The sequence below is a fragment of the Gasterosteus aculeatus genome, unplaced genomic scaffold, assembly GCF_964276395.1.
Source record: "Gasterosteus aculeatus unplaced genomic scaffold, fGasAcu3.hap1.1 HAP1_SCAFFOLD_29, whole genome shotgun sequence".
Lineage (NCBI taxonomy): Eukaryota > Metazoa > Chordata > Actinopteri > Perciformes > Gasterosteidae > Gasterosteus > Gasterosteus aculeatus.
Window position 1 is genome coordinate 155,661 of NW_027554887.1, and position 20,368 is coordinate 176,028.

At 44.9% G+C, this 20,368-nt stretch overlaps 34 non-coding genes across 34 annotated transcripts; all 34 read left to right on the top strand.

Annotated features, from left to right (window-relative positions):
• Positions 1-353: 353 nt before the first annotated feature.
• LOC144393841 (U5 spliceosomal RNA) lies at positions 354-468 on the top strand. Its single transcript, XR_013456681.1, has one exon. It is a non-coding gene; the product is annotated as a U5 spliceosomal RNA (small nuclear RNA).
• Positions 469-1,173: 705 nt separating this feature from the next.
• LOC144393635 (U2 spliceosomal RNA) lies at positions 1,174-1,364 on the top strand. The gene has a single exon (XR_013456475.1). It is a non-coding gene; the product is annotated as a U2 spliceosomal RNA (small nuclear RNA).
• Positions 1,365-1,640: 276 nt separating this feature from the next.
• Positions 1,641-1,804, top strand: LOC144393457 (U1 spliceosomal RNA). Its single transcript, XR_013456298.1, has one exon. It is a non-coding gene; the product is annotated as a U1 spliceosomal RNA (small nuclear RNA).
• A 442-nt stretch (positions 1,805-2,246) lies between these two features.
• Positions 2,247-2,361, top strand: LOC144393842 (U5 spliceosomal RNA). Its single transcript, XR_013456682.1, has one exon. It is a non-coding gene; the product is annotated as a U5 spliceosomal RNA (small nuclear RNA).
• A 705-nt stretch (positions 2,362-3,066) lies between these two features.
• LOC144393680 (U2 spliceosomal RNA) lies at positions 3,067-3,257 on the top strand. Its single transcript, XR_013456520.1, has one exon. It is a non-coding gene; the product is annotated as a U2 spliceosomal RNA (small nuclear RNA).
• Positions 3,258-3,533: 276 nt separating this feature from the next.
• Positions 3,534-3,697, top strand: LOC144393459 (U1 spliceosomal RNA). Its single transcript, XR_013456299.1, has one exon. It is a non-coding gene; the product is annotated as a U1 spliceosomal RNA (small nuclear RNA).
• A 442-nt stretch (positions 3,698-4,139) lies between these two features.
• On the top strand, positions 4,140-4,254 carry LOC144393844 (U5 spliceosomal RNA). Its single transcript, XR_013456683.1, has one exon. It is a non-coding gene; the product is annotated as a U5 spliceosomal RNA (small nuclear RNA).
• Positions 4,255-4,856: 602 nt separating this feature from the next.
• Positions 4,857-5,047, top strand: LOC144393681 (U2 spliceosomal RNA). Its single transcript, XR_013456521.1, has one exon. It is a non-coding gene; the product is annotated as a U2 spliceosomal RNA (small nuclear RNA).
• Positions 5,048-5,323: 276 nt separating this feature from the next.
• LOC144393460 (U1 spliceosomal RNA) lies at positions 5,324-5,487 on the top strand. Its single transcript, XR_013456300.1, has one exon. It is a non-coding gene; the product is annotated as a U1 spliceosomal RNA (small nuclear RNA).
• Positions 5,488-5,929: 442 nt separating this feature from the next.
• Positions 5,930-6,044, top strand: LOC144393845 (U5 spliceosomal RNA). Its single transcript, XR_013456684.1, has one exon. It is a non-coding gene; the product is annotated as a U5 spliceosomal RNA (small nuclear RNA).
• A 602-nt stretch (positions 6,045-6,646) lies between these two features.
• LOC144393734 (U2 spliceosomal RNA) lies at positions 6,647-6,837 on the top strand. The gene has a single exon (XR_013456574.1). It is a non-coding gene; the product is annotated as a U2 spliceosomal RNA (small nuclear RNA).
• Positions 6,838-7,113: 276 nt separating this feature from the next.
• Positions 7,114-7,277, top strand: LOC144393461 (U1 spliceosomal RNA). Its single transcript, XR_013456301.1, has one exon. It is a non-coding gene; the product is annotated as a U1 spliceosomal RNA (small nuclear RNA).
• A 442-nt stretch (positions 7,278-7,719) lies between these two features.
• On the top strand, positions 7,720-7,834 carry LOC144393847 (U5 spliceosomal RNA). Its single transcript, XR_013456686.1, has one exon. It is a non-coding gene; the product is annotated as a U5 spliceosomal RNA (small nuclear RNA).
• Positions 7,835-8,436: 602 nt separating this feature from the next.
• Positions 8,437-8,627, top strand: LOC144393737 (U2 spliceosomal RNA). Its single transcript, XR_013456577.1, has one exon. It is a non-coding gene; the product is annotated as a U2 spliceosomal RNA (small nuclear RNA).
• Positions 8,628-8,903: 276 nt separating this feature from the next.
• Positions 8,904-9,067, top strand: LOC144393462 (U1 spliceosomal RNA). Its single transcript, XR_013456302.1, has one exon. It is a non-coding gene; the product is annotated as a U1 spliceosomal RNA (small nuclear RNA).
• Positions 9,068-9,509: 442 nt separating this feature from the next.
• On the top strand, positions 9,510-9,624 carry LOC144393848 (U5 spliceosomal RNA). Its single transcript, XR_013456688.1, has one exon. It is a non-coding gene; the product is annotated as a U5 spliceosomal RNA (small nuclear RNA).
• A 602-nt stretch (positions 9,625-10,226) lies between these two features.
• On the top strand, positions 10,227-10,417 carry LOC144393682 (U2 spliceosomal RNA). Its single transcript, XR_013456522.1, has one exon. It is a non-coding gene; the product is annotated as a U2 spliceosomal RNA (small nuclear RNA).
• Positions 10,418-10,693: 276 nt separating this feature from the next.
• LOC144393463 (U1 spliceosomal RNA) lies at positions 10,694-10,857 on the top strand. Its single transcript, XR_013456304.1, has one exon. It is a non-coding gene; the product is annotated as a U1 spliceosomal RNA (small nuclear RNA).
• A 442-nt stretch (positions 10,858-11,299) lies between these two features.
• LOC144393849 (U5 spliceosomal RNA) lies at positions 11,300-11,414 on the top strand. Its single transcript, XR_013456689.1, has one exon. It is a non-coding gene; the product is annotated as a U5 spliceosomal RNA (small nuclear RNA).
• Positions 11,415-12,016: 602 nt separating this feature from the next.
• LOC144393683 (U2 spliceosomal RNA) lies at positions 12,017-12,207 on the top strand. Its single transcript, XR_013456524.1, has one exon. It is a non-coding gene; the product is annotated as a U2 spliceosomal RNA (small nuclear RNA).
• A 276-nt stretch (positions 12,208-12,483) lies between these two features.
• LOC144393464 (U1 spliceosomal RNA) lies at positions 12,484-12,647 on the top strand. The gene has a single exon (XR_013456305.1). It is a non-coding gene; the product is annotated as a U1 spliceosomal RNA (small nuclear RNA).
• A 437-nt stretch (positions 12,648-13,084) lies between these two features.
• Positions 13,085-13,275, top strand: LOC144393684 (U2 spliceosomal RNA). Its single transcript, XR_013456525.1, has one exon. It is a non-coding gene; the product is annotated as a U2 spliceosomal RNA (small nuclear RNA).
• A 276-nt stretch (positions 13,276-13,551) lies between these two features.
• On the top strand, positions 13,552-13,715 carry LOC144393465 (U1 spliceosomal RNA). The gene has a single exon (XR_013456306.1). It is a non-coding gene; the product is annotated as a U1 spliceosomal RNA (small nuclear RNA).
• Positions 13,716-14,157: 442 nt separating this feature from the next.
• Positions 14,158-14,272, top strand: LOC144393850 (U5 spliceosomal RNA). The gene has a single exon (XR_013456690.1). It is a non-coding gene; the product is annotated as a U5 spliceosomal RNA (small nuclear RNA).
• Positions 14,273-14,874: 602 nt separating this feature from the next.
• LOC144393685 (U2 spliceosomal RNA) lies at positions 14,875-15,065 on the top strand. The gene has a single exon (XR_013456526.1). It is a non-coding gene; the product is annotated as a U2 spliceosomal RNA (small nuclear RNA).
• A 276-nt stretch (positions 15,066-15,341) lies between these two features.
• On the top strand, positions 15,342-15,505 carry LOC144393466 (U1 spliceosomal RNA). Its single transcript, XR_013456307.1, has one exon. It is a non-coding gene; the product is annotated as a U1 spliceosomal RNA (small nuclear RNA).
• Positions 15,506-15,942: 437 nt separating this feature from the next.
• Positions 15,943-16,133, top strand: LOC144393686 (U2 spliceosomal RNA). The gene has a single exon (XR_013456527.1). It is a non-coding gene; the product is annotated as a U2 spliceosomal RNA (small nuclear RNA).
• A 276-nt stretch (positions 16,134-16,409) lies between these two features.
• On the top strand, positions 16,410-16,573 carry LOC144393468 (U1 spliceosomal RNA). Its single transcript, XR_013456309.1, has one exon. It is a non-coding gene; the product is annotated as a U1 spliceosomal RNA (small nuclear RNA).
• A 442-nt stretch (positions 16,574-17,015) lies between these two features.
• On the top strand, positions 17,016-17,130 carry LOC144393851 (U5 spliceosomal RNA). Its single transcript, XR_013456691.1, has one exon. It is a non-coding gene; the product is annotated as a U5 spliceosomal RNA (small nuclear RNA).
• Positions 17,131-17,732: 602 nt separating this feature from the next.
• Positions 17,733-17,923, top strand: LOC144393688 (U2 spliceosomal RNA). The gene has a single exon (XR_013456529.1). It is a non-coding gene; the product is annotated as a U2 spliceosomal RNA (small nuclear RNA).
• Positions 17,924-18,199: 276 nt separating this feature from the next.
• LOC144393470 (U1 spliceosomal RNA) lies at positions 18,200-18,363 on the top strand. Its single transcript, XR_013456310.1, has one exon. It is a non-coding gene; the product is annotated as a U1 spliceosomal RNA (small nuclear RNA).
• A 442-nt stretch (positions 18,364-18,805) lies between these two features.
• On the top strand, positions 18,806-18,920 carry LOC144393852 (U5 spliceosomal RNA). The gene has a single exon (XR_013456692.1). It is a non-coding gene; the product is annotated as a U5 spliceosomal RNA (small nuclear RNA).
• Positions 18,921-19,522: 602 nt separating this feature from the next.
• On the top strand, positions 19,523-19,713 carry LOC144393690 (U2 spliceosomal RNA). Its single transcript, XR_013456530.1, has one exon. It is a non-coding gene; the product is annotated as a U2 spliceosomal RNA (small nuclear RNA).
• Positions 19,714-19,989: 276 nt separating this feature from the next.
• Positions 19,990-20,153, top strand: LOC144393471 (U1 spliceosomal RNA). The gene has a single exon (XR_013456311.1). It is a non-coding gene; the product is annotated as a U1 spliceosomal RNA (small nuclear RNA).
• Positions 20,154-20,368: the final 215 nt, after the last annotated feature.

A 20,368-nucleotide genomic window follows, 5' to 3' on the forward strand; every position in this document is an offset into this window, starting at 1 on the left:
CACGGATTAATCACCACTGCACTGGAGTCTCCGGTGGAGGGAGTCTACAATCAGCAAATCACTGTCTGAATCCAAAGTGAAATCAACCAGATTTCAGCATTAATCATCACTGCGCTGGAGTCTCCAGTGGAGCACGTCTCAAATCAGCAAATCACTGTCTGAATCCAAAGTGAAATCAAGCACATTTCAGCAGGACTTTACACTTTTGCTTGTAAACAAATCAATGAGTTTTTGATGGCTGGTGCTGGGGAATGGGTTTGGCATTGGACAACCGCAGCTCAACCAGTCCCAACCACAAGAGGGATCACTGTTGCGACTGGGATATAAGGCTGCCTGCCACCTGATTCCGCAACTGACTTTGGTTTCTCTTCAATACGCATAAGTCTTTCGCCTTTTACTAAAGACTTCCGTGGAGAGGAACAACAATGAGTTGACCATATTTTTGGCAGGCTCTGCCAATTGGCTGAGCCTCATGTACTTGTGTGAAAAGAAAAGTAGTTGGACAGAGGCTCCTGACAATGGAGCACAAACAAAGTTGTGTTTACTTATCACTGGAGTCACTAGTGCAGCAAGTCTCAAATCACTGTCTGAATCCAAAGTGAAATCAACCAGATTTCAGCAGGATTTTACAGGGATTAATGGTCACTTTACTGGAGTCTCCGGTGGAGCACGTCTCAAATCAGCAAATCACTGTCTGAATTCATTGTGAAATCAACAAGATTTTCAGCAGGAATCATCACTGGAGTCACTAGTGGAGCCTTGCAGCAAGTCTCAAATCTCTGTCTGAATCCATTGTGAAATCAACAAGATTTTCAGCAGGACTTTACAGTGATTAATCATCACTGGAGTCACTAGTGGAGCCTTGCAGCAAGTCTCAAATCCCTGTCTGAATCCATTGTGAAATCAACAAGATTTTCAGCAGGACTTTACAGTGATTAATCATCACTGGAGTCTCTAGTGTCTGAAACAACAGTGAAATCAACCAGATTTCAGCAGGAGTTTACACTTTTGCTTGTAAACAAATCAATGATTTTAGCTTTTTTGAGGACGGGGGCAGCGTGGGGAGTGGGTTGTTAAGTAGCAAGCGACTGCTACGCCCAGTTGAAAGAACCGCACCGCGACAATTGAGATATGTGCTGGTACGTTGGGTCTGCAAACAAACAGTTTGGTGTTATCGCTTCTCGGCCTTTTGGCTAAGATCAAGTGTAGTATCTGTTCTTATCAGTTTAATATCTGATATGTCCTCTATACGAGGACTACATATTAAGCCGATTTTTAGCTCTGGGAGATGAAAAAGGGGCTTGCTCCGTTCACTCCAAGCATCGACCCGGTATTGCAGCACCTCCGGGAACGGTGCACCCTTTAAATTGTGGAAAATAAAAGAAATGGTAACCTGAATCAGTGGTGTGGTGTTGGAAATGATTTCTGCTTTGAGTAAAACAAGTCTCACCTCCACATAGTTTTTAAGACTGAGGCTTTTGGCAAGTGACTTATGCTTACTCATCAATAGTGCCTTTGTTTTGCATGTCTCAAATCACTGATTTTAACTTCACCGATCTGTGAGGACGGTGCCATCTGCGAACCGTCACCACAAATGCTGTGACTGGGAATACCGTCCCTGCCTCTGTCACCACCAACTCATACTTACCTGGCAGGGGAGATACCATGATCAAGAAGGTGGTTCACCCAGGGCGAGGCTCAGTCATTGCACTGCGACTGTGCTGACCACTGCGAATTCCCCAAATGTGGGAATCTCGACTGCATAATTTGTGGTAGTGGGGGACTGCGTTCGCGCTCTCCCCTGATATTGAAGTCAAAGAAAAACCAGGTGTCCCGTTTAATCATCACTGTCTGAATCCCTAGTGAAATCAACCACATTTCAGCAGGATTTTACACGGATTAATCACCACTGCACTGGAGTCTCCGGTGGAGGGAGTCTACAATCAGCAAATCACTGTCTGAATCCAAAGTGAAATCAACCAGATTTCAGCATTAATCATCACTGCGCTGGAGTCTCCAGTGGAGCACGTCTCAAATCAGCAAATCACTGTCTGAATCCAAAGTGAAATCAAGCACATTTCAGCAGGACTTTACACTTTTGCTTGTAAACAAATCAATGAGTTTTTGATGGCTGGTGCTGGGGAATGGGTTTGGCATTGGACAACCGCAGCTCAACCAGTCCCAACCACAAGAGGGATCACTGTTGCGACTGGGATATAAGGCTGCCTGCCACCTGATTCCGCAACTGACTTTGGTTTCTCTTCAATACGCATAAGTCTTTCGCCTTTTACTAAAGACTTCCGTGGAGAGGAACAACAATGAGTTGACCATATTTTTGGCAGGCTCTGCCAATTGGCTGAGCCTCATGTACTTGTGTGAAAAGAAAAGTAGTTGGACAGAGGCTCCTGACAATGGAGCACAAACAAAGTTGTGTTTACTTATCACTGGAGTCACTAGTGCAGCAAGTCTCAAATCACTGTCTGAATCCAAAGTGAAATCAACCAGATTTCAGCAGGATTTTACAGGGATTAATGGTCACTTTACTGGAGTCTCCGGTGGAGCACGTCTCAAATCAGCAAATCACTGTCTGAATTCATTGTGAAATCAACAAGATTTTCAGCAGGAATCATCACTGGAGTCACTAGTGGAGCCTTGCAGCAAGTCTCAAATCTCTGTCTGAATCCATTGTGAAATCAACAAGATTTTCAGCAGGACTTTACAGTGATTAATCATCACTGGAGTCACTAGTGGAGCCTTGCAGCAAGTCTCAAATCCCTGTCTGAATCCATTGTGAAATCAACAAGATTTTCAGCAGGACTTTACAGTGATTAATCATCACTGGAGTCTCTAGTGTCTGAAACAACAGTGAAATCAACCAGATTTCAGCAGGAGTTTACACTTTTGCTTGTAAACAAATCAATGATTTTAGCTTTTTTGAGGACGGGGGCAGCGTGGGGAGTGGGTTGTTAAGTAGCAAGCGACTGCTACGCCCAGTTGAAAGAACCGCACCGCGACAATTGAGATATGTGCTGGTACGTTGGGTCTGCAAACAAACAGTTTGGTGTTATCGCTTCTCGGCCTTTTGGCTAAGATCAAGTGTAGTATCTGTTCTTATCAGTTTAATATCTGATATGTCCTCTATACGAGGACTACATATTAAGCCGATTTTTAGCTCTGGGAGATGAAAAAGGGGCTTGCTCCGTTCACTCCAAGCATCGGCCCGGTATTGCAGCACCTCCGGGAACGGTGCACCCTTTAAATTGTGGAAAATAAAAGAAAGGGTAACCTGAATCAGTGGTGTGGTGTTGGAAATGATTTCTGCTTTGAGTAAAACAAGTCTCACCTCCACATAGTTTTTAAGACTGAGGCTTTTGGCAAGTGACTTATGCTTACTCATCAATAGTGCCTTTGTTTTGCAAGTCTCAAATCACTGATTTTAACTTCACCGATCTGTGAGGACGGTGCCATCTGCGAACCGTCACCACAAATGCTGTGACTGGGAATACCGTCCCTGCCTCTGTCACCACCAACTCATACTTACCTGGCAGGGGAGATACCATGATCAAGAAGGTGGTTCACCCAGGGCGAGGCTCAGTCATTGCACTGCGACTGTGCTGACCACTGCGAATTCCCCAAATGTGGGAATCTCGACTGCATAATTTGTGGTAGTGGGGGACTGCGTTCGCGCTCTCCCCTGATATTGAAGTCAAAGAAAAACCAGGTGTCCCGTTTAATCATCACTGTCTGAATCCCTAGTGAAATCAACCACATTTCAGCAGGATTTTACACGGATTAATCACCACTGCACTGGAGTCTCCGGTGGAGGGAGTCTACAATCAGCAAATCACTGTCTGAATCCAAAGTGAAATCAACCAGATTTCAGCATTAATCATCACTGCGCTGGAGTCTCCAGTGGAGCACGTCTCAAATCAGCAAATCACTGTCTGAATCCAAAGTGAAATCAAGCACATTTCAGCAGGACTTTACACTTTTGCTTGTAAACAAATCAATGAGTTTTTGATGGCTGGTGCTGGGGAATGGGTTTGGCATTGGACAACCGCAGCTCAACCAGTCCCAACCACAAGAGGGATCACTGTTGCGACTGGGATATAAGGCTGCCTGCCACCTGATTCCGCAACTGACTTTGGTTTCTCTTCAATACGCATAAGTCTTTCGCCTTTTACTAAAGACTTCCGTGGAGAGGAACAACAATGAGTTGACCATATTTTTGGCAGGCTCTGCCAATTGGCTGAGCCTCATGTACTTGTGTGAAAAGAAAAGTAGTTGGACAGAGGCTCCTGACAATGGAGCACAAACAAAGTTGTGTTTACTTATCACTGGAGTCACTAGTGCAGCAAGTCTCAAATCACTGTCTGAATCCAAAGTGAAATCAACCAGATTTCAGCAGGATTTTACAGGGATTAATGGTCACTTTACTGGAGTCTCCGGTGGAGCACGTCTCAAATCAGCAAATCACTGTCTGAATTCATTGTGAAATCAACAAGATTTTCAGCAGGAATCATCACTGGAGTCACTAGTGGAGCCTTGCAGCAAGTCTCAAATCTCTGTCTGAATCCATTGTGAAATCAACAAGATTTTCAGCAGGACTTTACAGTGATTAATCATCACTGGAGTCTCTAGTGTCTGAAACAACAGTGAAATCAACCAGATTTCAGCAGGAGTTTACACTTTTGCTTGTAAACAAATCAATGATTTTAGCTTTTTTGAGGACGGGGGCAGCGTGGGGAGTGGGTTGTTAAGTAGCAAGCGACTGCTACGCCCAGTTGAAAGAACCGCACCGCGACAATTGAGATATGTGCTGGTACGTTGGGTCTGCAAACAAACAGTTTGGTGTTATCGCTTCTCGGCCTTTTGGCTAAGATCAAGTGTAGTATCTGTTCTTATCAGTTTAATATCTGATATGTCCTCTATACGAGGACTACATATTAAGCCGATTTTTAGCTCTGGGAGATGAAAAAGGGGCTTGCTCCGTTCACTCCAAGCATCGGCCCGGTATTGCAGCACCTCCGGGAACGGTGCACCCTTTAAATTGTGGAAAATAAAAGAAAGGGTAACCTGAATCAGTGGTGTGGTGTTGGAAATGATTTCTGCTTTGAGTAAAACAAGTCTCACCTCCACATAGTTTTTAAGACTGAGGCTTTTGGCAAGTGACTTATGCTTACTCATCAATAGTGCCTTTGTTTTGCAAGTCTCAAATCACTGATTTTAACTTCACCGATCTGTGAGGACGGTGCCATCTGCGAACCGTCACCACAAATGCTGTGACTGGGAATACCGTCCCTGCCTCTGTCACCACCAACTCATACTTACCTGGCAGGGGAGATACCATGATCAAGAAGGTGGTTCACCCAGGGCGAGGCTCAGTCATTGCACTGCGACTGTGCTGACCACTGCGAATTCCCCAAATGTGGGAATCTCGACTGCATAATTTGTGGTAGTGGGGGACTGCGTTCGCGCTCTCCCCTGATATTGAAGTCAAAGAAAAACCAGGTGTCCCGTTTAATCATCACTGTCTGAATCCCTAGTGAAATCAACCACATTTCAGCAGGATTTTACACGGATTAATCACCACTGCACTGGAGTCTCCGGTGGAGGGAGTCTACAATCAGCAAATCACTGTCTGAATCCAAAGTGAAATCAACCAGATTTCAGCATTAATCATCACTGCGCTGGAGTCTCCAGTGGAGCACGTCTCAAATCAGCAAATCACTGTCTGAATCCAAAGTGAAATCAAGCACATTTCAGCAGGACTTTACACTTTTGCTTGTAAACAAATCAATGAGTTTTTGATGGCTGGTGCTGGGGAATGGGTTTGGCATTGGACAACCGCAGCTCAACCAGTCCCAACCACAAGAGGGATCACTGTTGCGACTGGGATATAAGGCTGCCTGCCACCTGATTCCGCAACTGACTTTGGTTTCTCTTCAATACGCATAAGTCTTTCGCCTTTTACTAAAGACTTCCGTGGAGAGGAACAACAATGAGTTGACCATATTTTTGGCAGGCTCTGCCAATTGGCTGAGCCTCATGTACTTGTGTGAAAAGAAAAGTAGTTGGACAGAGGCTCCTGACAATGGAGCACAAACAAAGTTGTGTTTACTTATCACTGGAGTCACTAGTGCAGCAAGTCTCAAATCACTGTCTGAATCCAAAGTGAAATCAACCAGATTTCAGCAGGATTTTACAGGGATTAATGGTCACTTTACTGGAGTCTCCGGTGGAGCACGTCTCAAATCAGCAAATCACTGTCTGAATTCATTGTGAAATCAACAAGATTTTCAGCAGGAATCATCACTGGAGTCACTAGTGGAGCCTTGCAGCAAGTCTCAAATCTCTGTCTGAATCCATTGTGAAATCAACAAGATTTTCAGCAGGACTTTACAGTGATTAATCATCACTGGAGTCTCTAGTGTCTGAAACAACAGTGAAATCAACCAGATTTCAGCAGGAGTTTACACTTTTGCTTGTAAACAAATCAATGATTTTAGCTTTTTTGAGGACGGGGGCAGCGTGGGGAGTGGGTTGTTAAGTAGCAAGCGACTGCTACGCCCAGTTGAAAGAACCGCACCGCGACAATTGAGATATGTGCTGGTACGTTGGGTCTGCAAACAAACAGTTTGGTGTTATCGCTTCTCGGCCTTTTGGCTAAGATCAAGTGTAGTATCTGTTCTTATCAGTTTAATATCTGATATGTCCTCTATACAAGGACTACATATTAAGCCGATTTTTAGCTCTGGGAGATGAAAAAGGGGCTTGCTCCGTTCACTCCAAGCATCGACCCGGTATTGCAGCACCTCCGGGAACGGTGCACCCTTTAAATTGTGGAAAATAAAAGAAATGGTAACCTGAATCAGTGGTGTGGTGTTGGAAATGATTTCTGCTTTGAGTAAAACAAGTCTCACCTCCACATAGTTTTTAAGACTGAGGCTTTTGGCAAGTGACTTATGCTTACTCATCAATAGTGCCTTTGTTTTGCAAGTCTCAAATCACTGATTTTAACTTCACCGATCTGTGAGGACGGTGCCATCTGCGAACCGTCACCACAAATGCTGTGACTGGGAATACCGTCCCTGCCTCTGTCACCACCAACTCATACTTACCTGGCAGGGGAGATACCATGATCAAGAAGGTGGTTCACCCAGGGCGAGGCTCAGTCATTGCACTGCGACTGTGCTGACCACTGCGAATTCCCCAAATGTGGGAATCTCGACTGCATAATTTGTGGTAGTGGGGGACTGCGTTCGCGCTCTCCCCTGATATTGAAGTCAAAGAAAAACCAGGTGTCCCGTTTAATCATCACTGTCTGAATCCCTAGTGAAATCAACCACATTTCAGCAGGATTTTACACGGATTAATCACCACTGCACTGGAGTCTCCGGTGGAGGGAGTCTACAATCAGCAAATCACTGTCTGAATCCAAAGTGAAATCAACCAGATTTCAGCATTAATCATCACTGCGCTGGAGTCTCCAGTGGAGCACGTCTCAAATCAGCAAATCACTGTCTGAATCCAAAGTGAAATCAAGCACATTTCAGCAGGACTTTACACTTTTGCTTGTAAACAAATCAATGAGTTTTTGATGGCTGGTGCTGGGGAATGGGTTTGGCATTGGACAACCGCAGCTCAACCAGTCCCAACCACAAGAGGGATCACTGTTGCGACTGGGATATAAGGCTGCCTGCCACCTGATTCCGCAACTGACTTTGGTTTCTCTTCAATACGCATAAGTCTTTCGCCTTTTACTAAAGACTTCCGTGGAGAGGAACAACAATGAGTTGACCATATTTTTGGCAGGCTCTGCCAATTGGCTGAGCCTCATGTACTTGTGTGAAAAGAAAAGTAGTTGGACAGAGGCTCCTGACAATGGAGCACAAACAAAGTTGTGTTTACTTATCACTGGAGTCACTAGTGCAGCAAGTCTCAAATCACTGTCTGAATCCAAAGTGAAATCAACCAGATTTCAGCAGGATTTTACAGGGATTAATGGTCACTTTACTGGAGTCTCCGGTGGAGCACGTCTCAAATCAGCAAATCACTGTCTGAATTCATTGTGAAATCAACAAGATTTTCAGCAGGAATCATCACTGGAGTCACTAGTGGAGCCTTGCAGCAAGTCTCAAATCTCTGTCTGAATCCATTGTGAAATCAACAAGATTTTCAGCAGGACTTTACAGTGATTAATCATCACTGGAGTCTCTAGTGTCTGAAACAACAGTGAAATCAACCAGATTTCAGCAGGAGTTTACACTTTTGCTTGTAAACAAATCAATGATTTTAGCTTTTTTGAGGACGGGGGCAGCGTGGGGAGTGGGTTGTTAAGTAGCAAGCGACTGCTACGCCCAGTTGAAAGAACCGCACCGCGACAATTGAGATATGTGCTGGTACGTTGGGTCTGCAAACAAACAGTTTGGTGTTATCGCTTCTCGGCCTTTTGGCTAAGATCAAGTGTAGTATCTGTTCTTATCAGTTTAATATCTGATATGTGCTCTATACGAGGACTACATATTAAGCCGATTTTTAGCTCTGGGAGATGAAAAAGGGGCTTGCTCCGTTCACTCCAAGCATCGGCCCGGTATTGCAGCACCTCCGGGAACGGTGCACCCTTTAAATTGTGGAAAATAAAAGAAAGGGTAACCTGAATCAGTGGTGTGGTGTTGGAAATGATTTCTGCTTTGAGTAAAACAAGTCTCACCTCCACATAGTTTTTAAGACTGAGGCTTTTGGCAAGTGACTTATGCTTACTCATCAATAGTGCCTTTGTTTTGCAAGTCTCAAATCACTGATTTTAACTTCACCGATCTGTGAGGACGGTGCCATCTGCGAACCGTCACCACAAATGCTGTGACTGGGAATACCGTCCCTGCCTCTGTCACCACCAACTCATACTTACCTGGCAGGGGAGATACCATGATCAAGAAGGTGGTTCACCCAGGGCGAGGCTCAGTCATTGCACTGCGACTGTGCTGACCACTGCGAATTCCCCAAATGTGGGAATCTCGACTGCATAATTTGTGGTAGTGGGGGACTGCGTTCGCGCTCTCCCCTGATATTGAAGTCAAAGAAAAACCAGGTGTCCCGTTTAATCATCACTGTCTGAATCCCTAGTGAAATCAACCACATTTCAGCAGGATTTTACACGGATTAATCACCACTGCACTGGAGTCTCCGGTGGAGGGAGTCTACAATCAGCAAATCACTGTCTGAATCCAAAGTGAAATCAACCAGATTTCAGCATTAATCATCACTGCGCTGGAGTCTCCAGTGGAGCACGTCTCAAATCAGCAAATCACTGTCTGAATCCAAAGTGAAATCAAGCACATTTCAGCAGGACTTTACACTTTTGCTTGTAAACAAATCAATGAGTTTTTGATGGCTGGTGCTGGGGAATGGGTTTGGCATTGGACAACCGCAGCTCAACCAGTCCCAACCACAAGAGGGATCACTGTTGCGACTGGGATATAAGGCTGCCTGCCACCTGATTCCGCAACTGACTTTGGTTTCTCTTCAATACGCATAAGTCTTTCGCCTTTTACTAAAGACTTCCGTGGAGAGGAACAACAATGAGTTGACCATATTTTTGGCAGGCTCTGCCAATTGGCTGAGCCTCATGTACTTGTGTGAAAAGAAAAGTAGTTGGACAGAGGCTCCTGACAATGGAGCACAAACAAAGTTGTGTTTACTTATCACTGGAGTCACTAGTGCAGCAAGTCTCAAATCACTGTCTGAATCCAAAGTGAAATCAACCAGATTTCAGCAGGATTTTACAGGGATTAATGGTCACTTTACTGGAGTCTCCGGTGGAGCACGTCTCAAATCAGCAAATCACTGTCTGAATTCATTGTGAAATCAACAAGATTTTCAGCAGGAATCATCACTGGAGTCACTAGTGGAGCCTTGCAGCAAGTCTCAAATCTCTGTCTGAATCCATTGTGAAATCAACAAGATTTTCAGCAGGACTTTACAGTGATTAATCATCACTGGAGTCTCTAGTGTCTGAAACAACAGTGAAATCAACCAGATTTCAGCAGGAGTTTACACTTTTGCTTGTAAACAAATCAATGATTTTAGCTTTTTTGAGGACGGGGGCAGCGTGGGGAGTGGGTTGTTAAGTAGCAAGCGACTGCTACGCCCAGTTGAAAGAACCGCACCGCGACAATTGAGATATGTGCTGGTACGTTGGGTCTGCAAACAAACAGTTTGGTGTTATCGCTTCTCGGCCTTTTGGCTAAGATCAAGTGTAGTATCTGTTCTTATCAGTTTAATATCTGATATGTCCTCTATACGAGGACTACATATTAAGCCGATTTTTAGCTCTGGGAGATGAAAAAGGGGCTTGCTCCGTTCACTCCAAGCATCGGCCCGGTATTGCAGCACCTCCGGGAACGGTGCACCCTTTAAATTGTGGAAAATAAAAGAAAGGGTAACCTGAATCAGTGGTGTGGTGTTGGAAATGATTTCTGCTTTGAGTAAAACAAGTCTCACCTCCACATAGTTTTTAAGACTGAGGCTTTTGGCAAGTGACTTATGCTTACTCATCAATAGTGCCTTTGTTTTGCAAGTCTCAAATCACTGATTTTAACTTCACCGATCTGTGAGGACGGTGCCATCTGCGAACCGTCACCACAAATGCTGTGACTGGGAATACCGTCCCTGCCTCTGTCACCACCAACTCATACTTACCTGGCAGGGGAGATACCATGATCAAGAAGGTGGTTCACCCAGGGCGAGGCTCAGTCATTGCACTGCGACTGTGCTGACCACTGCGAATTCCCCAAATGTGGGAATCTCGACTGCATAATTTGTGGTAGTGGGGGACTGCGTTCGCGCTCTCCCCTGATATTGAAGTCAAAGAAAAACCAGGTGTCCCGTTTAATCATCACTGTCTGAATCCCTAGTGAAATCAACCACATTTCAGCAGGATTTTACACGGATTAATCACCACTGCACTGGAGTCTCCGGTGGAGGGAGTCTACAATCAGCAAATCACTGTCTGAATCCAAAGTGAAATCAACCAGATTTCAGCATTAATCATCACTGCGCTGGAGTCTCCAGTGGAGCACGTCTCAAATCAGCAAATCACTGTCTGAATCCAAAGTGAAATCAAGCACATTTCAGCAGGACTTTACACTTTTGCTTGTAAACAAATCAATGAGTTTTTGATGGCTGGTGCTGGGGAATGGGTTTGGCATTGGACAACCGCAGCTCAACCAGTCCCAACCACAAGAGGGATCACTGTTGCGACTGGGATATAAGGCTGCCTGCCACCTGATTCCGCAACTGACTTTGGTTTCTCTTCAATACGCATAAGTCTTTCGCCTTTTACTAAAGACTTCCGTGGAGAGGAACAACAATGAGTTGACCATATTTTTGGCAGGCTCTGCCAATTGGCTGAGCCTCATGTACTTGTGTGAAAAGAAAAGTAGTTGGACAGAGGCTCCTGACAATGGAGCACAAACAAAGTTGTGTTTACTTATCACTGGAGTCACTAGTGCAGCAAGTCTCAAATCACTGTCTGAATCCAAAGTGAAATCAACCAGATTTCAGCAGGATTTTACAGGGATTAATGGTCACTTTACTGGAGTCTCCGGTGGAGCACGTCTCAAATCAGCAAATCACTGTCTGAATTCATTGTGAAATCAACAAGATTTTCAGCAGGAATCATCACTGGAGTCACTAGTGGAGCCTTGCAGCAAGTCTCAAATCTCTGTCTGAATCCATTGTGAAATCAACAAGATTTTCAGCAGGACTTTACAGTGATTAATCATCACTGGAGTCTCTAGTGTCTGAAACAACAGTGAAATCAACCAGATTTCAGCAGGAGTTTACACTTTTGCTTGTAAACAAATCAATGATTTTAGCTTTTTTGAGGACGGGGGCAGCGTGGGGAGTGGGTTGTTAAGTAGCAAGCGACTGCTACGCCCAGTTGAAAGAACCGCACCGCGACAATTGAGATATGTGCTGGTACGTTGGGTCTGCAAACAAACAGTTTGGTGTTATCGCTTCTCGGCCTTTTGGCTAAGATCAAGTGTAGTATCTGTTCTTATCAGTTTAATATCTGATATGTCCTCTATACGAGGACTACATATTAAGCCGATTTTTAGCTCTGGGAGATGAAAAAGGGGCTTGCTCCGTTCACTCCAAGCATCGGCCCGGTATTGCAGCACCTCCGGGAACGGTGCACCCTTTAAATTGTGGAAAATAAAAGAAAGGGTAACCTGAATCAGTGGTGTGGTGTTGGAAATGATTTCTGCTTTGAGTAAAACAAGTCTCACCTCCACATAGTTTTTAAGACTGAGGCTTTTGGCAAGTGACTTATGCTTACTCATCAATAGTGCCTTTGTTTTGCAAGTCTCAAATCACTGATTTTAACTTCACCGATCTGTGAGGACGGTGCCATCTGCGAACCGTCACCACAAATGCTGTGACTGGGAATACCGTCCCTGCCTCTGTCACCACCAACTCATACTTACCTGGCAGGGGAGATACCATGATCAAGAAGGTGGTTCACCCAGGGCGAGGCTCAGTCATTGCACTGCGACTGTGCTGACCACTGCGAATTCCCCAAATGTGGGAATCTCGACTGCATAATTTGTGGTAGTGGGGGACTGCGTTCGCGCTCTCCCCTGATATTGAAGTCAAAGAAAAACCAGGTGTCCCGTTTAATCATCACTGTCTGAATCCATTGTGAAATCAACAAGATTTTCAGCAGGACTTTACAGTGATTAATCATCACTGGAGTCACTAGTGGAGCCTTGCAGCAAGTCTCAAATCTCTGTCTGAATCCATTGTGAAATCAACAAGATTTTCAGCAGGACTTTACAGTGATTAATCATCACTGGAGTCTCTAGTGTCTGAAACAACAGTGAAATCAACCAGATTTCAGCAGGAGTTTACACTTTTGCTTGTAAACAAATCAATGATTTTAGCTTTTTTGAGGACGGGGGCAGCGTGGGGAGTGGGTTGTTAAGTAGCAAGCGACTGCTACGCCCAGTTGAAAGAACCGCACCGCGACAATTGAGATATGTGCTGGTACGTTGGGTCTGCAAACAAACAGTTTGGTGTTATCGCTTCTCGGCCTTTTGGCTAAGATCAAGTGTAGTATCTGTTCTTATCAGTTTAATATCTGATATGTCCTCTATACGAGGACTACATATTAAGCCGATTTTTAGCTCTGGGAGATGAAAAAGGGGCTTGCTCCGTTCACTCCAAGCATCGGCCCGGTATTGCAGCACCTCCGGGAACGGTGCACCCTTTAAATTGTGGAAAATAAAAGAAAGGGTAACCTGAATCAGTGGTGTGGTGTTGGAAATGATTTCTGCTTTGAGTAAAACAAGTCTCACCTCCACATAGTTTTTAAGACTGAGGCTTTTGGCAAGTGACTTATGCTTACTCATCAATAGTGCCTTTGTTTTGCAAGTCTCAAATCACTGATTTTAACTTCACCGATCTGTGAGGACGGTGCCATCTGCGAACCGTCACCACAAATGCTGTGACTGGGAATACCGTCCCTGCCTCTGTCACCACCAACTCATACTTACCTGGCAGGGGAGATACCATGATCAAGAAGGTGGTTCACCCAGGGCGAGGCTCAGTCATTGCACTGCGACTGTGCTGACCACTGCGAATTCCCCAAATGTGGGAATCTCGACTGCATAATTTGTGGTAGTGGGGGACTGCGTTCGCGCTCTCCCCTGATATTGAAGTCAAAGAAAAACCAGGTGTCCCGTTTAATCATCACTGTCTGAATCCCTAGTGAAATCAACCACATTTCAGCAGGATTTTACACGGATTAATCACCACTGCACTGGAGTCTCCGGTGGAGGGAGTCTACAATCAGCAAATCACTGTCTGAATCCAAAGTGAAATCAACCAGATTTCAGCATTAATCATCACTGCGCTGGAGTCTCCAGTGGAGCACGTCTCAAATCAGCAAATCACTGTCTGAATCCAAAGTGAAATCAAGCACATTTCAGCAGGACTTTACACTTTTGCTTGTAAACAAATCAATGAGTTTTTGATGGCTGGTGCTGGGGAATGGGTTTGGCATTGGACAACCGCAGCTCAACCAGTCCCAACCACAAGAGGGATCACTGTTGCGACTGGGATATAAGGCTGCCTGCCACCTGATTCCGCAACTGACTTTGGTTTCTCTTCAATACGCATAAGTCTTTCGCCTTTTACTAAAGACTTCCGTGGAGAGGAACAACAATGAGTTGACCATATTTTTGGCAGGCTCTGCCAATTGGCTGAGCCTCATGTACTTGTGTGAAAAGAAAAGTAGTTGGACAGAGGCTCCTGACAATGGAGCACAAACAAAGTTGTGTTTACTTATCACTGGAGTCACTAGTGCAGCAAGTCTCAAATCACTGTCTGAATCCAAAGTGAAATCAACCAGATTTCAGCAGGATTTTACAGGGATTAATGGTCACTTTACTGGAGTCTCCGGTGGAGCACGTCTCAAATCAGCAAATCACTGTCTGAATTCATTGTGAAATCAACAAGATTTTCAGCAGGAATCATCACTGGAGTCACTAGTGGAGCCTTGCAGCAAGTCTCAAATCTCTGTCTGAATCCATTGTGAAATCAACAAGATTTTCAGCAGGACTTTACAGTGATTAATCATCACTGGAGTCTCTAGTGTCTGAAACAACAGTGAAATCAACCAGATTTCAGCAGGAGTTTACACTTTTGCTTGTAAACAAATCAATGATTTTAGCTTTTTTGAGGACGGGGGCAGCGTGGGGAGTGGGTTGTTAAGTAGCAAGCGACTGCTACGCCCAGTTGAAAGAACCGCACCGCGACAATTGAGATATGTGCTGGTACGTTGGGTCTGCAAACAAACAGTTTGGTGTTATCGCTTCTCGGCCTTTTGGCTAAGATCAAGTGTAGTATCTGTTCTTATCAGTTTAATATCTGATATGTCCTCTATACGAGGACTACATATTAAGCCGATTTTTAGCTCTGGGAGATGAAAAAGGGGCTTGCTCCGTTCACTCCAAGCATCGGCCCGGTATTGCAGCACCTCCGGGAACGGTGCACCCTTTAAATTGTGGAAAATAAAAGAAAGGGTAACCTGAATCAGTGGTGTGGTGTTGGAAATGATTTCTGCTTTGAGTAAAACAAGTCTCACCTCCACATAGTTTTTAAGACTGAGGCTTTTGGCAAGTGACTTATGCTTACTCATCAATAGTGCCTTTGTTTTGCAAGTCTCAAATCACTGATTTTAACTTCACCGATCTGTGAGGACGGTGCCATCTGCGAACCGTCACCACAAATGCTGTGACTGGGAATACCGTCCCTGCCTCTGTCACCACCAACTCATACTTACCTGGCAGGGGAGATACCATGATCAAGAAGGTGGTTCACCCAGGGCGAGGCTCAGTCATTGCACTGCGACTGTGCTGACCACTGCGAATTCCCCAAATGTGGGAATCTCGACTGCATAATTTGTGGTAGTGGGGGACTGCGTTCGCGCTCTCCCCTGATATTGAAGTCAAAGAAAAACCAGGTGTCCCGTTTAATCATCACTGTCTGAATCCATTGTGAAATCAACAAGATTTTCAGCAGGACTTTACAGTGATTAATCATAACTGGAGTCACTAGTGGAGCCTTGCAGCAAGTCTCAAATCTCTGTCTGAATCCATTGTGAAATCAACAAGATTTTCAGCAGGACTTTACAGTGATTAATCATCACTGGAGTCTCTAGTGTCTGAAACAACAGTGAAATCAACCAGATTTCAGCAGGAGTTTACACTTTTGCTTGTAAACAAATCAATGATTTTAGCTTTTTTGAGGACGGGGGCAGCGTGGGGAGTGGGTTGTTAAGTAGCAAGCGACTGCTACGCCCAGTTGAAAGAACCGCACCGCGACAATTGAGATATGTGCTGGTACGTTGGGTCTGCAAACAAACAGTTTGGTGTTATCGCTTCTCGGCCTTTTGGCTAAGATCAAGTGTAGTATCTGTTCTTATCAGTTTAATATCTGATATGTCCTCTATACGAGGACTACATATTAAGCCGATTTTTAGCTCTGGGAGATGAAAAAGGGGCTTGCTCCGTTCACTCCAAGCATCGGCCCGGTATTGCAGCACCTCCGGGAACGGTGCACCCTTTAAATTGTGGAAAATAAAAGAAAGGGTAACCTGAATCAGTGGTGTGGTGTTGGAAATGATTTCTGCTTTGAGTAAAACAAGTCTCACCTCCACATAGTTTTTAAGACTGAGGCTTTTGGCAAGTGACTTATGCTTACTCATCAATAGTGCCTTTGTTTTGCAAGTCTCAAATCACTGATTTTAACTTCACCGATCTGTGAGGACGGTGCCATCTGCGAACCGTCACCACAAATGCTGTGACTGGGAATACCGTCCCTGCCTCTGTCACCACCAACTCATACTTACCTGGCAGGGGAGATACCATGATCAAGAAGGTGGTTCACCCAGGGCGAGGCTCAGTCATTGCACTGCGACTGTGCTGACCACTGCGAATTCCCCAAATGTGGGAATCTCGACTGCATAATTTGTGGTAGTGGGGGACTGCGTTCGCGCTCTCCCCTGATATTGAAGTCAAAGAAAAACCAGGTGTCCCGTTTAATCATCACTGTCTGAATCCCTAGTGAAATCAACCACATTTCAGCAGGATTTTACACGGATTAATCACCACTGCACTGGAGTCTCCGGTGGAGGGAGTCTACAATCAGCAAATCACTGTCTGAATCCAAAGTGAAATCAACCAGATTTCAGCATTAATCATCACTGCGCTGGAGTCTCCAGTGGAGCACGTCTCAAATCAGCAAATCACTGTCTGAATCCAAAGTGAAATCAAGCACATTTCAGCAGGACTTTACACTTTTGCTTGTAAACAAATCAATGAGTTTTTGATGGCTGGTGCTGGGGAATGGGTTTGGCATTGGACAACCGCAGCTCAACCAGTCCCAACCACAAGAGGGATCACTGTTGCGACTGGGATATAAGGCTGCCTGCCACCTGATTCCGCAACTGACTTTGGTTTCTCTTCAATACGCATAAGTCTTTCGCCTTTTACTAAAGACTTCCGTGGAGAGGAACAACAATGAGTTGACCATATTTTTGGCAGGCTCTGCCAATTGGCTGAGCCTCATGTACTTGTGTGAAAAGAAAAGTAGTTGGACAGAGGCTCCTGACAATGGAGCACAAACAAAGTTGTGTTTACTTATCACTGGAGTCACTAGTGCAGCAAGTCTCAAATCACTGTCTGAATCCAAAGTGAAATCAACCAGATTTCAGCAGGATTTTACAGGGATTAATGGTCACTTTACTGGAGTCTCCGGTGGAGCACGTCTCAAATCAGCAAATCACTGTCTGAATTCATTGTGAAATCAACAAGATTTTCAGCAGGAATCATCACTGGAGTCACTAGTGGAGCCTTGCAGCAAGTCTCAAATCTCTGTCTGAATCCATTGTGAAATCAACAAGATTTTCAGCAGGACTTTACAGTGATTAATCATCACTGGAGTCTCTAGTGTCTGAAACAACAGTGAAATCAACCAGATTTCAGCAGGAGTTTACACTTTTGCTTGTAAACAAATCAATGATTTTAGCTTTTTTGAGGACGGGGGCAGCGTGGGGAGTGGGTTGTTAAGTAGCAAGCGACTGCTACGCCCAGTTGAAAGAACCGCACCGCGACAATTGAGATATGTGCTGGTACGTTGGGTCTGCAAACAAACAGTTTGGTGTTATCGCTTCTCGGCCTTTTGGCTAAGATCAAGTGTAGTATCTGTTCTTATCAGTTTAATATCTGATATGTCCTCTATACGAGGACTACATATTAAGCCGATTTTTAGCTCTGGGAGATGAAAAAGGGGCTTGCTCCGTTCACTCCAAGCATCGGCCCGGTATTGCAGCACCTCCGGGAACGGTGCACCCTTTAAATTGTGGAAAATAAAAGAAAGGGTAACCTGAATCAGTGGTGTGGTGTTGGAAATGATTTCTGCTTTGAGTAAAACAAGTCTCACCTCCACATAGTTTTTAAGACTGAGGCTTTTGGCAAGTGACTTATGCTTACTCATCAATAGTGCCTTTGTTTTGCAAGTCTCAAATCACTGATTTTAACTTCACCGATCTGTGAGGACGGTGCCATCTGCGAACCGTCACCACAAATGCTGTGACTGGGAATACCGTCCCTGCCTCTGTCACCACCAACTCATACTTACCTGGCAGGGGAGATACCATGATCAAGAAGGTGGTTCACCCAGGGCGAGGCTCAGTCATTGCACTGCGACTGTGCTGACCACTGCGAATTCCCCAAATGTGGGAATCTCGACTGCATAATTTGTGGTAGTGGGGGACTGCGTTCGCGCTCTCCCCTGATATTGAAGTCAAAGAAAAACCAGGTGTCCCGTTTAATCATCACTGTCTGAATCCCTAGTGAAATCAACCACATTTCAGCAGGATTTTACACGGATTAATCACCACTGCACTGGAGTCTCCGGTGGAGGGAGTCTACAATCAGCAAATCACTGTCTGAATCCAAAGTGAAATCAACCAGATTTCAGCATTAATCATCACTGCGCTGGAGTCTCCAGTGGAGCACGTCTCAAATCAGCAAATCACTGTCTGAATCCAAAGTGAAATCAAGCACATTTCAGCAGGACTTTACACTTTTGCTTGTAAACAAATCAATGAGTTTTTGATGGCTGGTGCTGGGGAATGGGTTTGGCATTGGACAACCGCAGCTCAACCAGTCCCAACCACAAGAGGGATCACTGTTGCGACTGGGATATAAGGCTGCCTGCCACCTGATTCCGCAACTGACTTTGGTTTCTCTTCAATACGCATAAGTCTTTCGCCTTTTACTAAAGACTTCCGTGGAGAGGAACAACAATGAGTTGACCATATTTTTGGCAGGCTCTGCCAATTGGCTGAGCCTCATGTACTTGTGTGAAAAGAAAAGTAGTTGGACAGAGGCTCCTGACAATGGAGCACAAACAAAGTTGTGTTTACTTATCACTGGAGTCACTAGTGCAGCAAGTCTCAAATCACTGTCTGAATCCAAAGTGAAATCAACCAGATTTCAGCAGGATTTTACAGGGATTAATGGTCACTTTACTGGAGTCTCCGGTGGAGCACGTCTCAAATCAGCAAATCACTGTCTGAATTCATTGTGAAATCAACAAGATTTTCAGCAGGAATCATCACTGGAGTCACTAGTGGAGCCTTGCAGCAAGTCTCAAATCTCTGTCTGAATCCATTGTGAAATCAACAAGATTTTCAGCAGGACTTTACAGTGATTAATCATCACTGGAGTCTCTAGTGTCTGAAACAACAGTGAAATCAACCAGATTTCAGCAGGAGTTTACACTTTTGCTTGTAAACAAATCAATGATTTTAGCTTTTTTGAGGACGGGGGCAGCGTGGGGAGTGGGTTGTTAAGTAGCAAGCGACTGCTACGCCCAGTTGAAAGAACCGCACCGCGACAATTGAGATATGTGCTGGTACGTTGGGTCTGCAAACAAACAGTTTGGTGTTATCGCTTCTCGGCCTTTTGGCTAAGATCAAGTGTAGTATCTGTTCTTATCAGTTTAATATCTGATATGTCCTCTATACGAGGACTACATATTAAGCCGATTTTTAGCTCTGGGAGATGAAAAAGGGGCTTGCTCCGTTCACTCCAAGCATCGGCCCGGTATTGCAGCACCTCCGGGAACGGTGCACCCTTTAAATTGTGGAAAATAAAAGAAAGGGTAACCTGAATCAGTGGTGTGGTGTTGGAAATGATTTCTGCTTTGAGTAAAACAAGTCTCACCTCCACATAGTTTTTAAGACTGAGGCTTTTGGCAAGTGACTTATGCTTACTCATCAATAGTGCCTTTGTTTTGCAAGTCTCAAATCACTGATTTTAACTTCACCGATCTGTGAGGACGGTGCCATCTGCGAACCGTCACCACAAATGCTGTGACTGGGAATACCGTCCCTGCCTCTGTCACCACCAACTCATACTTACCTGGCAGGGGAGATACCATGATCAAGAAGGTGGTTCACCCAGGGCGAGGCTCAGTCATTGCACTGCGACTGTGCTGACCACTGCGAATTCCCCAAATGTGGGAATCTCGACTGCATAATTTGTGGTAGTGGGGGACTGCGTTCGCGCTCTCCCCTGATATTGAAGTCAAAGAAAAACCAGGTGTCCCGTTTAATCATCACTGTCTGAATCCCTAGTGAAATCAACCACATTTCAGCAGGATTTTACACGGATTAATCACCACTGCACTGGAGTCTCCGGTGGAGGGAGTCTACAATCAGCAAATCACTGTCTGAATCCAAAGTGAAATCAACCAGATTTCAGCATTAATCATCACTGCGCTGGAGTCTCCA